This window comes from Limulus polyphemus, unplaced genomic scaffold (genome assembly GCF_000517525.1).
Source record: "Limulus polyphemus unplaced genomic scaffold, Limulus_polyphemus-2.1.2 Scaffold52, whole genome shotgun sequence".
NCBI classification, from domain to species: Eukaryota; Metazoa; Arthropoda; class Merostomata; order Xiphosura; family Limulidae; genus Limulus; species Limulus polyphemus.
Window position 1 is genome coordinate 1,445,650 of NW_013665662.1, and position 13,806 is coordinate 1,459,455.

The 13,806-nt window shown below is 32.6% G+C and overlaps 1 protein-coding gene across 1 annotated transcript in view; it reads right to left on the minus strand.

Moving 5' to 3' along the window:
• LOC106463372 (ETS-related transcription factor Elf-4-like) overlaps positions 1–11,107 on the minus strand; it is a 27,339-nt gene extending 16,232 nt beyond the window's left edge. Inside the window, exon 1 of the mRNA XM_013923398.2 lies at positions 11,024–11,107. The gene's annotated coding sequence lies outside the window, so the exon portion shown is untranslated. The remainder of the gene's footprint in view (positions 1–11,023) is intronic.
• Between the last annotated feature and the right edge of the window lie 2,699 nt (positions 11,108–13,806).

Here is a 13,806-nt window from a genome sequence, read left to right on the forward strand (position 1 = left end):
TGGTAAAAAGCTTTACCCATTAGTCTTGTCTGGAAACATTACTGTATTCATATACCTCTGGAAGAAAAAAACACAGGCCCGCGAATGTAAACTTTATAAAAGTTGTTTTGGTTTTAATAACGAATTGTCCATAATTCAGCTATGCATATTTCGAAAATAATATTCATTTTTTTTTTCTATCACGTAATGACCTTTTACAAGAAGAAAAAAAAACGTCTTACTTAGATCAAATTATTATTTAGTTTACCATAAATATAACAGAATATGTTTGGGTCATTTACACAACCTTTTGTTGCCATAACAACAAATAAATAATATTAAAAATTAAAAAATAATATCAAAGTGCACGCACAAACAAATACTATCCACAAATGACACGTCATGCGGCCTGTTAACCGTTTATATACTAGCGGTGTGTTTTTCGTGGGTTCTAGAACGATCGATAAGACTCTCACGTCGCGATTGGTCTAGAGAAATCTATAGCCAGTGTTTGTCAACATTTTAAGGATAATAAAATGTGACCTGATTTCAGTGAAAATGTTTCATTTATGTAAAAGTACATGTGACGTTTTGTGAAAATTCTGTACGTGATGGAGAAAACGGATATCATTTCCAGATTTAGCGTACAGGAATTACTGTAGAACATGTAAACATTTCAAGACAATACAATCATCGCAGGCCTGTGTAATTAGCCTAAATAAATGTAAATAAAGGCATTTATTATGATTTGGAAATTACGTTATATTGAAATTGAGAACACTATTACAACTTTTAAGATTATGGACAGTAAATTATTGTTTTGTTTTTTTCAACTAACATGTACAATTTAAGGATTGGTTATTTTTTCAATGGAGTTTACTCTATCGAGGCTGGAGTGAATCCTCGTATAATGATACATTTCAATGTGCACTAGTGCTTGAATACTTAATAAAACCCAGTCATCCTCGGGCGTGGAAGTAACCAGGAAATAATAGTAATAAAAAAAAAGATTTAAGCACGAAACTTCCATATTATGTATGAGACTTGATGTGCCTAAATAACTTATAAAATATCCCACGCTTTCAAAGTTAATATTATTATACTACCAATCAGTTAGTTATAATACCTTAATATAAGTTGGTGGTTTAATATAAAACAACGTTATTAAATACAGATTTCAAAAATCATGAGCTTCTCAGAACGGGTATTTTTTATTTACGAAAGGAACGATAAATGTAAACCCGCTTTTTATTGATTAGTGTCATTCGCATTTCTCAGTCACTTATATTTTCTGTCAGTTTCTCGTCGCCAATTTAAATCGTGAGTTAGTTTTTTAAAGACGTTTGTGCTGATGGTTAGCTAGCTGCTTTCGCTCTAGTTTATCAGTTTCAAAATAGGGCAGACTAGTCCAAATACACTTGCGCGAATATACAAAATAAAATAAACAAATCCTATTTGCAGTTGAAAAAATCCAAAACTTGTCGGCTATCTAACTCTAATCTTTCATGTCTCAGTCAAACGTGAGAGGTCACCAAATTCTTCGAAACGATTTATGTAGGTCGTCCGAAAATGAATTAATGTGTTATTTAGGAAAAAAGAAGAAAAATTAACAAGCCATAAAGAATAGAAAATCATACGTCCTAGAATTGTTTGTAAGAAAAATTAGCATGAAAACAACAGCATGTAAAAATGTGTCATTTGATCTATAGTTTTCAAATAATCAAATTTCAAAAGTTGAGAAGTTCGCTCATTTTGTTGAATTTCTCGCAAAGCTACACGAGGACTTCACGTGATATTTCTTGATGCCTTTCTCCATTATTGGAGCTTGACGTTGTGTCATGGCTTGTAACGACGTGGTGTGCCTCCAAAATCGTATTAATATAATGTACTCAGTACTCAACCTTTGTGTTCTGATCGATATTGTGTCAGAATGCCTATCCTAGCGCAGGTGTAATTATGCTATAATACGAATCTATTTACATTTGAATAATGTATCATTTTTTGTAACTTAGAATTTCAGTTGCAAAGCTTAGAGTTTTAACTTTAACTATATAGAATTCCATAGCGTGTCATATGTTACTAAAAGTTTAAGAGATACAGCGGTGGGTCAAGTAAATTAGTCAGACAAGCGGTGACTCTGCGAGATTGTTGATACAAATTTATTTTCATAAGAAAATGTACACGATTCTAAGCAGTGTCCATATTTACAGGTCGTGACAAGGTTTTTCTTGTGACGTCAGAGCCCTATTAGTTTCTCTTCGGCGACTAAATACTTGAAAAGCATGATCGTCCGTCACATTATAACGTCCCCAGCTGAAAAGGGGAGCATGTTTGGTAACAGGATTCGAACTCGCGACCCGTTAATTGCGAGTCAAGCACTCTAATCATCACCCCATGTCAGGACGACTTCGCTTTCTAAAGGTCCAGTTACCGATCTTTATAAGTATTCAAAAATAGAAGTTATATATTTACAAGGATAAAACGGCTATTTACTTTTCATATAATATATGTTCTGTTTTTTTGTTTTTTTTCTATATTTACATTCAACCTTTAAAACCTATGGAACGCATATGCTAAACAGCTAGGTGAAATACACCTGTGTTCAGACATAATCATTGCTAATTTAGATCGGCTGGAGGATAACTAGTCAGTAGTACTCGATGAATACACGACTACTCATAACCGGATAGCGGGTTGACTGCCACTGTTACAAGCTAAGACGTGGAAATCAGTAGAATGAACTTTCTGTGTTTAGTTTGGTGACGTCTGAGGTTGATTAAAAGGCTACTGCTTATTAATAACCCACTAAATCAGAGGTTCCCAACCTTTTCACCACCAAGGACCCCCTTTTATTATTATTATTTTCCCCACAGACCCGATGATTTTTAAAAGATTCCATCTACCCAACAAACTGTTTTTCTTACTAATAATTAACTTGTTTTTCCATTTTTCACTATCAAATAAAATACATAATAAGCAAAATTAAAAAACTTACTTGTTTAATGAGATGGTATCATCTTCGCGGACCCCCCAGGGGTCCGGGGACCACAGGTTGGGAATCACTGGACTAAATGGTCGTCATTGAATATGAAGCATATTTTTATCAAATCAATTAAAATAGTCTTTCTTAATCGCTTCCAATGTGGGAGCCACGGCCCCCCTGGGAGCCGAGAGGCTTTTTCTGGGGGTTACCAAAAAATGGGTCGAAAACAAAGATGCTGAATTAATTTGAATTCTAAATAAACAGTAAGCCTAAAAAAATTATGTTAAATGAATTAAATGGTACAGAATGTCGAATGGAAATGTTATTGTTCCTACTACGCCACTATTTTTCAATCTCCATGCTAAAGTAGTGGGTGGGGGACATTCTAAAATCACATTTTAAGGCATTTTTATATGTTGGGGGCTTCAAAAAGTTTTTATTCAAATCAAGGGAGCCTCAGAAGAAAAGAGTTTGGGAACCACTGCCCTAAGGAAGAAAAACAAAAACAAAGCTAACAAAGATACTTGTCAGAGACTCGGAAGTAAAAATACCACTAATATTTTATACTAATGGGATATCTGTTCTCTACCCACAACGGGTATCGAAACCCGGGTTTTAGCACTGTAAATCCATAGACATACTGCAGTGTCACTGGGGGAGGGTGCAAGTACTTATTTTAAATATGCGAGAACACATAATCTTTTCTTTTGGTGTTCTGTTACTCGGTAATTGTTTAATGATCACTAAAACTTAAAGTATCTTACAATAATTAACATTACCTCAAGTTAAAATCAGCTTACTTTTAATACAATTGTTACATCTCACTTTTAATGTAATTTTATTATGTAAAAAGTCGATACAACATATTCGAAAATTGTATTGTTAACGGTGAAGGTTTATAATGGCCCGTTGTAACTTGTTTGGCTCCTATTTACGAGTGGGTATTTCAAACAATAATCAACTAGTATATAATTAAGTAGCTTTAGTTATTTATTAAGGTTTACTGTAATTCAGTTAATATTATGTATTCATTCGCAATATTTACTCCTACAGAAAAAGTGGTTTGCAGTGAATTGTCTCACAACTTTCATAACATACCATTTAAGGCAAGTTTAGCCTTTACAGTGGTTTAGCGGTAAGTCTGAGGCTTATATCAAGTTTAGAATCCTCGTGTAGCTTTGTGCTTAACAACAAAGAAATGAACAACGAAAGTAACAGTGTACATAAAAGTATGAAAAATAGCGCTTCCTCAAAAATCATGGATGGACAGTATCCACTCTTCCAAAGTAACAGTCCGAGTTCATCGTGGACTGTAATACTACTTTCAATACTCCTTGAAATTATTACTGCAAGACTGTATAATCACCAAACTAGTAAGAAAAGCTAAATCGATATTTACTTGTATGAAACGTCAGATATCTTAATTGTTATAATCATATCATAAAAATTATTTATACACTTAAATTACAGAAAAATATATTATATTATTTTTCTTCCAAAGGATACAGTGAGTTAATATTTCGCTAAATTTTGTATAAAAAGATTAGGTACATTTTTCGAAGTATTTATGGGTAATCTTCACCTGCATATATTATATATATTCTATTTTTCGTCTAGCGCTTTAAGGCTGGTAACTTACTTCCCGGCCACATGGTCCTCTAGTGGTTCACCTGTAAATCTACTGGCTTACAACGCTAGAAACCGGGTTTCAAAACCCGTGGTGGACAGAGCACAGACAGCCCATTGTGTAGGTTTGTGCTTAACTACAAACAAACAAACAATTTTCTGACTTAGAAACAAGCTTAGCCATTAAACACTAGATTCTAAATTGTTTATTTATCATGTACACATCTTTTTAGCATTAAGAATTTTTAAAGATAAATATATACACTTGAATATTTATAGATTTTGTGATTTCATTTAGAGTAGTACAGATGTTTTTAATACTTTTTGATCTTGTATAAAAAAATTGGATTTGTGACATTGATAGGTCCATAAAAGCCCTCTGTAACTTGTTTGTTTTTTATTTACGAACATTATATTACATAATAATTAACAACTGGAAAATCATCAACCCAAATTAATGTTGAACCTTTGCGAATAACCATTAGCTTTTGAAATTTTATAGAAGCAAAACAAAATTTACCTCTTGAGGTCAATGCTATAAACTACATTCTCTTAATACATATAGACATAATGGTGACTAATTATTGAAGTCGATGCTATAAACTACATTCTCTTAACACATATAGACATAATGGTGACTAATTATTGAGGTCAATGCTATACACCACATTCTCTTAATATATATATAGACATAATGGTGACTAATGGTCAATGCTATATACTACATTCTCTTAATACATATAGACATAATGGTGACTAATTATTGAAGTCAATGCTATAAACCACATTCTATTTATCCATATAGACATAATGGTGACTAATTATTGAAGTCGATGCTATAAACTACATTCTCTTAACACATATAGACATAATGGTGACTAATTATGAGGTCAATGCTATACACCACATTCCCTTAATACATATAGACATAATGGTGACTAATTATTGAGGTCAATGCTATATACTACATTCTCTTAATACATATAGACATAATGGTGACTAATTATTGAAGTCAATGCTATAAACCACATTCTATTTATCCATATAGACATAATGGTGACTAATTATTGAAGTCGATGCTATAAACTACATTATCTTAATACACATAGACATAATGGTGCATAATTATTGAAGTCAATGCTATAAACCACATTCTATTTATACAAATAGACATAATGGTGACTAATTATTGAAGTCAATGCTATAAACCACATTCTATCTATACAAATAGACATAATGGTGACTAATTATTGAGTTCAATGCTATAAACCACATTTTATTTTCACACATAGACATAACTGTCACTAATTATTGAAGTCAGTGCTATAAACCACATTTTATTTTTACATATAGACATAATGGTGACTAATTATTAAATAGAAGAGTTTTGTATTGGCCAAAAGTTTCGTACTAGCAATAATTCTAATCTTCAAATAAAAAAAAAAATGTTGAGAAGTGTTTTCAGTAGCAGACTATAAAATTTTGACGTTTTTTTCCCCCAAAATAAACCAAACGATAACTGATTAATGTAAAGAAGCTTTGGGCTCAAACCTCAGTAAATCAACAGACAATTACCGAATTTAACATTTAAATTATTAGCAAACAATTGTTAATGTTCGTTATTAAAAAGGCTTGTTTTCTCCCTGTATAAAAGAATCATGTATTAATTTGTTTCACTAATAAATTTGATAGAAGCATAACGAAATTGACAATGATTAATATATCATTGCTTGTTCCAATATAACATCACAATAACTATACAATACTACAGGTAGTATTAGTACTATACTATACTACTATGGCCAGATTAATATATCATTGCTTGTTCTAATATAACATCACAATAAACTGAGAATGATCATTAAAAATATTTCTTTACTGGCCCTATACTACAGGTTTGCAGTAAGAAGAAACCTAATAAGATCTCGACCGCACATTTTGTGCGCCGCAAAGCCACTGCCGATGAGGCCTTTCGCCTTATACCAGAGCTCGTTAGGTCGGCTAAGAATGCAACACCCGAAGCCTCAGTCGAAACAATATGTATATATCGGTCATTTACATTATAAACTTGTTATGGTATATATTGTTTTATGCTAACGATCAGTAGTTTTCGGGTGACATTACATAATAATAACAATAATACAGATAATAATGTCTAACTAGCACAAGACAGGTTGTGAAAACAACTTAAAGTCAGTCAATAAATGTGTGCATGAAACGAATATTTGTTGAACTTCTTTCTATTTAGAGTGCTGAGAAAGATCTTTCTTGTAGTTTGAAAGAATCAACCTATACATGTAAATATGGATATGGCCAACTATCCCAGAGTGCACTGTTGTCCATTCCCGTTAAAACAAATGGGGAAGATAGAATATACTATACCTCGACACCTTTCAACGATAGACGTGGTCAGAAGAAAACAAAAACAACGAAATATTTGGACAAATGCTAACCACTGGAAGGCATAGAAATATCAAGAAAACTCAACTATGACAATCTGTAATTTGCTCAAGAAGAAAGTGAACGCAGTTAAAATCCAACTATCCGTACGTGCTACGTTAACACGTGCGCCAAAACGTTTAAGTATGAACATTTTTTTTTGAAATCTTGGGAACAGAAATAAAAGAGTTGATTGATCGATTATTTTAGAGCAAAGCCACATTAGGCTATCTGCTGTATCCACCGCGGGGAATTGAACCCAGATTTTAGAGTTGTTGTGAGTCCATAAACCTACCGCTATCCCACCAGGGGATAAAATAAAAAAAAAGATAATATCGATTATCCAGAACGTGATTTATTCTTAGTTTTATCTAAACTTCTTTGGATTTGTATATCTTTAGTTTATTATTTTCGTTTTCTTTTTTTCAGCTAATTTGAAACTTAGAGTCACTCTTTACTGTATTTATGGATCTTGACGACTAAACACATGATTTATTTTCAGTTTTATCTATACTTCTTTGGATTAGTATATCCTTAGTTTATTATTTTCGTCTTTTTTTAGTGAATTTGAAACTTAGAGTCACTCTTTACTGTATTTATGGATCTTGACGACTAAACACATGATTTATTTTTAGTTTTATCTATACTTCTTTGGATTTTTATATCCTTAGTTTATTATTTTCGTCTTTTTTTAAACGAATTTGAAACTTAGAGTCACTCTTTACTGTATTTATGGATCTTGACGAAGGAGACCTGGCATGGCCTGGTGGTTAGGGTGCTTGACTCGCAATCTATGATCTCACACTTTCAGTCGAAGAGGCATTATAATGCGATGGTAAATCTCACTCACTAAAAGGTAACTCAAGAGTTGACGGTGGATGTTAAGTAATTACCTTCTCTCTATTCTATCTCTTTAAAAGTAGAAGTGGCTAACGCAGCTGGCTGTCGAGTAGCTTCAACAAACAAACAAACTTAATTACGAACCAAACCTACTTTATAATATCAATATTCCATTTCCTGTATCTTCGCTTCAGTACATAAATTTGATCTCAATGTCACCGTGCTATTAATATTTGAATTATATTATTAATTTTCATGTTACTGCACACGTTGTTGTTTGATACCAAGAAATTCATTGCAGTAACTTCACACCAACATTCTAAAAATAACAACATGAAGTTTACTGTTCCAGCCGTGTGAAAAGTTAATGAAGGAGGAAAAACTGAGTTTCGTCACAAGAGGCGCTTCTAGCCAAATATCACTCTATCGTGTCATACATTCAAAGCAAACATGCGTTATTTATATTACACGACAATAGAAAAAAAATATATTAGTTTTATAAATAATATGTCACAAAAGTTATGTTGTACATTCGCCAGTTTTCTGCTTAGTCATAATATCAAAGTCTCGTTGGAACATTCATTAAATCCAAGAATCTTGGCTTTAATATTAATAAATGACGTATGAAATATGTATAACATATTTATGTAGAAATTCTTGGCGGGTTTTTGTGAGAGGCCTTAATTAACATGTGAATTTGAACTCATAATTTAACGTTTTTCTACAGTGTTACACGGAAATACAGTCAGTCATAATCTATAAGACATCCAAAGTGTTTTTTGTCACTCTGTTACACAAAAGAAGGGCTATATATAACCCGCTATAATGTGATAAATACAACAACATCGCAGTAAAAGATATAAATAAATTTGTATTTATATTTACAGCAAAGTTACTAAGGTTATATGGATACGACAACTGGAATGAAGAACGTATCCATGTATGAAAGTTTTAATTTTCTTTTTCTTGTCTTATTATTATTACCTAACCCTGGTGTTCTTGACAAGACATAGGAAATAAATAAATTTCGAATTTATTTGGCTGAATAGTTATTAAATTACTTATCATGTGATCGTTTAATATTTTCGATGGCTGGCATACCAACATAAAATCTCTTCTGCAAAAAATAAATTTGTATTCATGTCATAGCTAATAAGGCCATCTACTAGATGGATTAGAACCCGGCTTGCCAGCTCTGAAGTCTAGAGATGTATTATAAAGCTGTCTTCTTCAATCAGAAATCAATTAACGCTATTAAAGTTGTGACTTCTAAAACATTTCTTTTAGAGAACTTACTTAAATTACTTTTAACACTTTGTTTTATAACTGCGAACTAAAAAACATCAAAAATGTATAGGGAACTGGATGAGCTGAAAAATTACTCTTTTATTATGTGTGTGTGTACTATATTATTTTTTATATTGTTGCATGTAAGTATATACCGTTTGTTCAGCCTCTTTAACCGTTCATTTGGTAAGATGGATTTTAATATACATCTCTGGTATCCTTAATATACTTCTCAAAGATATTATCGTAGTCTTTGAATTAATACTTTTTTTTGCATCTGAAGAAAGGGGAGTCTAATTAAATAACACATTTTAATTTTTTTCTAAATTTCAAACAACTGAATCAAAACGAAACAGTTATATATATATATATATATATATTGTCATTTGACCACTATGGTTTTATTGACCAGCGGAGGAGTACTTTCAGCTGAATAGTGGAAATGGTTCTTACTTTTATAACTGAACCCACAGCTGAAAGTGCGGAGCATGCTCAGCAGTATATTTCAAGTTCGAAGTTTGGACATGGAAATCCGTAGTCCGACAGGCTGACCAATAGTTATGTGTGGCCCCGTTTATATACGTGTAGCATTTTATGTTGTTAATTCATTTTTTTCCAACTAAAACATATATATATATATCAATATGTATATTTCCATAACTTACATGAAATATTGTGTTTTATAAGTAAATAAATAGAAACCAAAACTATGGTAGAAGTTAAAAGGGCAAATATCTACCATATTCTGGTTGGTCTCTTAAAATGATTGTGTCTTCTAAACAAAGACAAACTGTTTTTACTCGATTTGATTGAGAATGGACTAGACAATTTAAAAGAGTAAGTAACTTCGTTTATGTAAAAGAAAAATGACATACGTAAACTGACTGAATGTACCGACTTAGATAAGTGTGCAAAACAAAACCATTCAACGAGAAAAAATAACATACGTAAACTGACTGAATGCACCGACTTAGATAAGTGTGCAAAACAAAACCATTCAACGAGAAAAAATAACATACGTAAACTGACTGAATGCACCGACTTAGATAAGTGTGCAAAATAAAACCATTCAACGAGAAAAAATAACATACGTAAACTGACTGAATGTACCGACTTAGATAAGTGTGCAAAACAAAACCATTCAACGAGAAAAAATAACATACGTTTTCTTCTGCTTTTTTCCCCAAGTCAGTGTTATTTTAATGGTTTAAGTAGCACATAAATTATCAATCAAACATCAAATGTTGCTAACTTATAGTCCCCCCAGTAGGTCAGGAATTACAAAGCTAAAATCCAGTATTAGATTCCCCGTGGTGGACCCAACGCAGGTAGCCCATCGTGTAGCTTTGCGTTAAAAAAAGAACAAAAGGAGAACAAGAACTACTAACTTATAAAACATATAGTTACTAATTATTGTCATATACTTACTAATTATCGTCATACACTTGCTAATTATCGTCATGTAGTTACTAATTATCGTCATATACTTGCTAATTATCGTCATATAGTTACTAATTATCGTCATATATTTGCTAATTATCGTCATATAGTTACTAATTATCGTCATATACTTGCTAATTATCGTCATATAGTTACTAATTATCGTCATATACTAACTAATTATCGTCATATACTTGCTAATTATCGTCATATACTTGCTAATTATCGTTATATAGTTACTAATTATCGTCATATACTTACTAATTATCGTCATATATTTGCTAATTATCGTCATATAGTTACTAATTATCGTCATATAGTTACTAATTATCGTCATATACTTACTAATTATCGTCATATACTAACTAATTGTCGTCATATACTTGCTAATTATCGTTATATAGTTACTAATTATCGTCATATACTTACTAATTATCGTCATATACTTGCTGTGCTATGTTCGAAGTAATCTTTAATGACTCTAAGGAAGTGCTAAAAAACCTGCAGACTAGATGAACGACCAAAACCTCTGCGAAAAGTTCCAAAATATATCAGGCTCCTTATTTTTAACTATAATGTAACACTATAGATGAAATCGGCTCACTCGACTTACATTGGCTATAACGTCATGGAATTACAACACGATTACCTTATATACACCTGAAGTAGAGAATGAAGGGAAAGTAGTTATGTAAGAGTACTTGTGGAACGGCCAGTTTAACTACGTCAGCAAATAACTTTTGAAAAAACCAGTTTAACTTCATTTGTTATCTAACTGTCTTCAGTTTGGTAACGTCTTCATCATTTTGTATTGTATTTCTTTCAAGAATGGGCATGATGGGAGTTTAGCCAATGTGCATTTTTGTTTTCCGGACAAGGAGGCTAAACTGAAGACGAGAAACAAAAGTACGATATGAATACTAGCATAAAATAGCAACTGCTGCTGGGTTTAAAGAACCTTTCATGATTCACAGAGGCTCCAATGTACCGATCAAGCTCCTCCATTATCCCCAGTTATTTGGGAAAGTGGTTAGGGCGCTCGACTCGCAATCTGAGGGTCGCGGGCTCGAATTCCCGTCCCACCAAACATGCTCGCCGTGGGGGCGTTATAAAGTGAAGGTTAATCCCACTATTCGTTGGTAAAAGAGTAGCCCAAGAGTTGACGGTGGGTGGTGAGGACTAGCTGCCTTCCCTCTAGTCTTACACTGCTAAATTAGAGACGGCTAGCGCAGATAACCCTCGTGTAGCTTTGCGCGAAATTGAAAAACAAACAAGCTTGAGGCAAAGTTTGTTTTTCGGAGTTAGATTAATTTCTATATATGTGATCCATTTTCAGGAGTAATCTTCCTGTAAGCTTGTTTCTTTGTCGCGGTTCATCCAGTGTGTAAGCTGGTCATTACTATGAACAACATCAAAAGAAAAAAAAAAGTTGAAATTTAGATCTCCGGTACAACCAACAATAAATTAATTCGTCAAGATAATTTCGGGAAGTGTTAACTTGATTTTATCTAATATCACAAATCAAAAGTAGATTTTTATCATTCTAAGTTACCAAAATATCTTTATCATTCCTATGATACAAAAATAATAATATCAATTAATTACTTAATTATAAGAAGAACGAATTACAACCGTAATTTTGGTTTAAATTTCACGCAAAGCTACACGAGGGCTATTTTCGCTAGCTGTCCCCGATTTAGCATTGATAGACTAGAGGGAAGGCAGCTAATCACCACCACCCACTTTTGGGCTACCTATTGACCGCCACATTATAATGCTCCTACGGATGAAAGGGTGAGTATGTTAGGCGACGGGGATTCGAACCCGCCACCTGAAGATTGCAACTCGAATTCCCTAACCACCAGACCATGCCAGGCACATTGTACACAAAAATGCATGTATAATTTGGAATTTTTAGAATGAATAGCACCTTATTCGCCATGAATTAAACGGCTAGATGTTTTCGTCAAAAAGTCTTACACTGCTAAATTAGTGACGGCTAGCGTAGATAGCCCTCGTGTAGCTTTGCGCGAAATTAAAAAAAAACAAACAAAAACAAACTGATACGAAACGAGGACTATTTGTGGAATTTTGTCATCAGCAATTAGACTTTTTGTGTGGAAGTTTCCACTTACTCTCCACACCCCGAGGCAGTCAGGAAAGGTATACGGTTTTGAGCTTCTTGAGAGAAAGAGACTATTCTTATTTATATTCTAGATCATTGTTATGGGTTTTAGAGGCTATATAAAAAATCCTTTTAGAGTTCATTTTGTAAAAAAAAATGGAATGTCATTTCCATTACTTAAAATTAAAGAAGGTTTCTTGAGATATTCAAAATACCATTTAATTATTTTACAGTAAAGTTAGTTTGGTTGATTTATTTGCGATTGACCATTTTAACGAGTGCCTAGAAGAGGCATATGTAAAGTAACACAAACTATCGATTAAGAGAAAGGAATGTTGTGCCATCCATAAACCTTTCATTCTTGATCATTTTAAGTGATTCTGTTTTGTATAGATTAAAGTTAATTAATAATATATGCGTACCTCTTTGTAACTCAATAAAGTAACGATGGAATTGTCTTATGAGTGGATTGAAGATAAGTTTTGTCGTAAGGATATCCTAATTTAGCATTCTTCTGGGCTCGAGCCAAATTTGTGTGGCAATAAATCATTATCTCGAATAGAGTTACCAAATTCTAAAGAGTAGCTCAAAGCTAAGAAATGTCAAGCTAATTAGTAAAATAATTAGATAAGGAAAAAGTTATTATTTCTTCTTCTTTTAGACACAACCTTTGTATTTCGTCCATAAAATAACCTTCACTATAAAGTTGTCAAAAAAATAAGAGGAAAATGAAGCAACCGACGCTATATTACCCATTAGGTCTGAAATATGTCATACCAACATGCCTTAAAAGATTCCACCTAGACTATAGATATTGCTCTATACAATCACTATTTTCAGGAATCAATAGGCTACTTTAATTGTATAATTTTTGTATTTTCTTATATAAAAGAAGACATTTCGGGATCTCATACGAAAGAGTCACATAAGAAATACGATTCAGATTAAGCTCATATTTGACAAGCACGTTTGGAAACAGTCTCAAAAACAAACATAAGTTCATAGAAATAGGAAAATTTGTTTTCCCAGAAACAAAAAACAAAGACAAAAAAGAAAAACAGGGACCCTTCAAGGTACTTGATGTGAT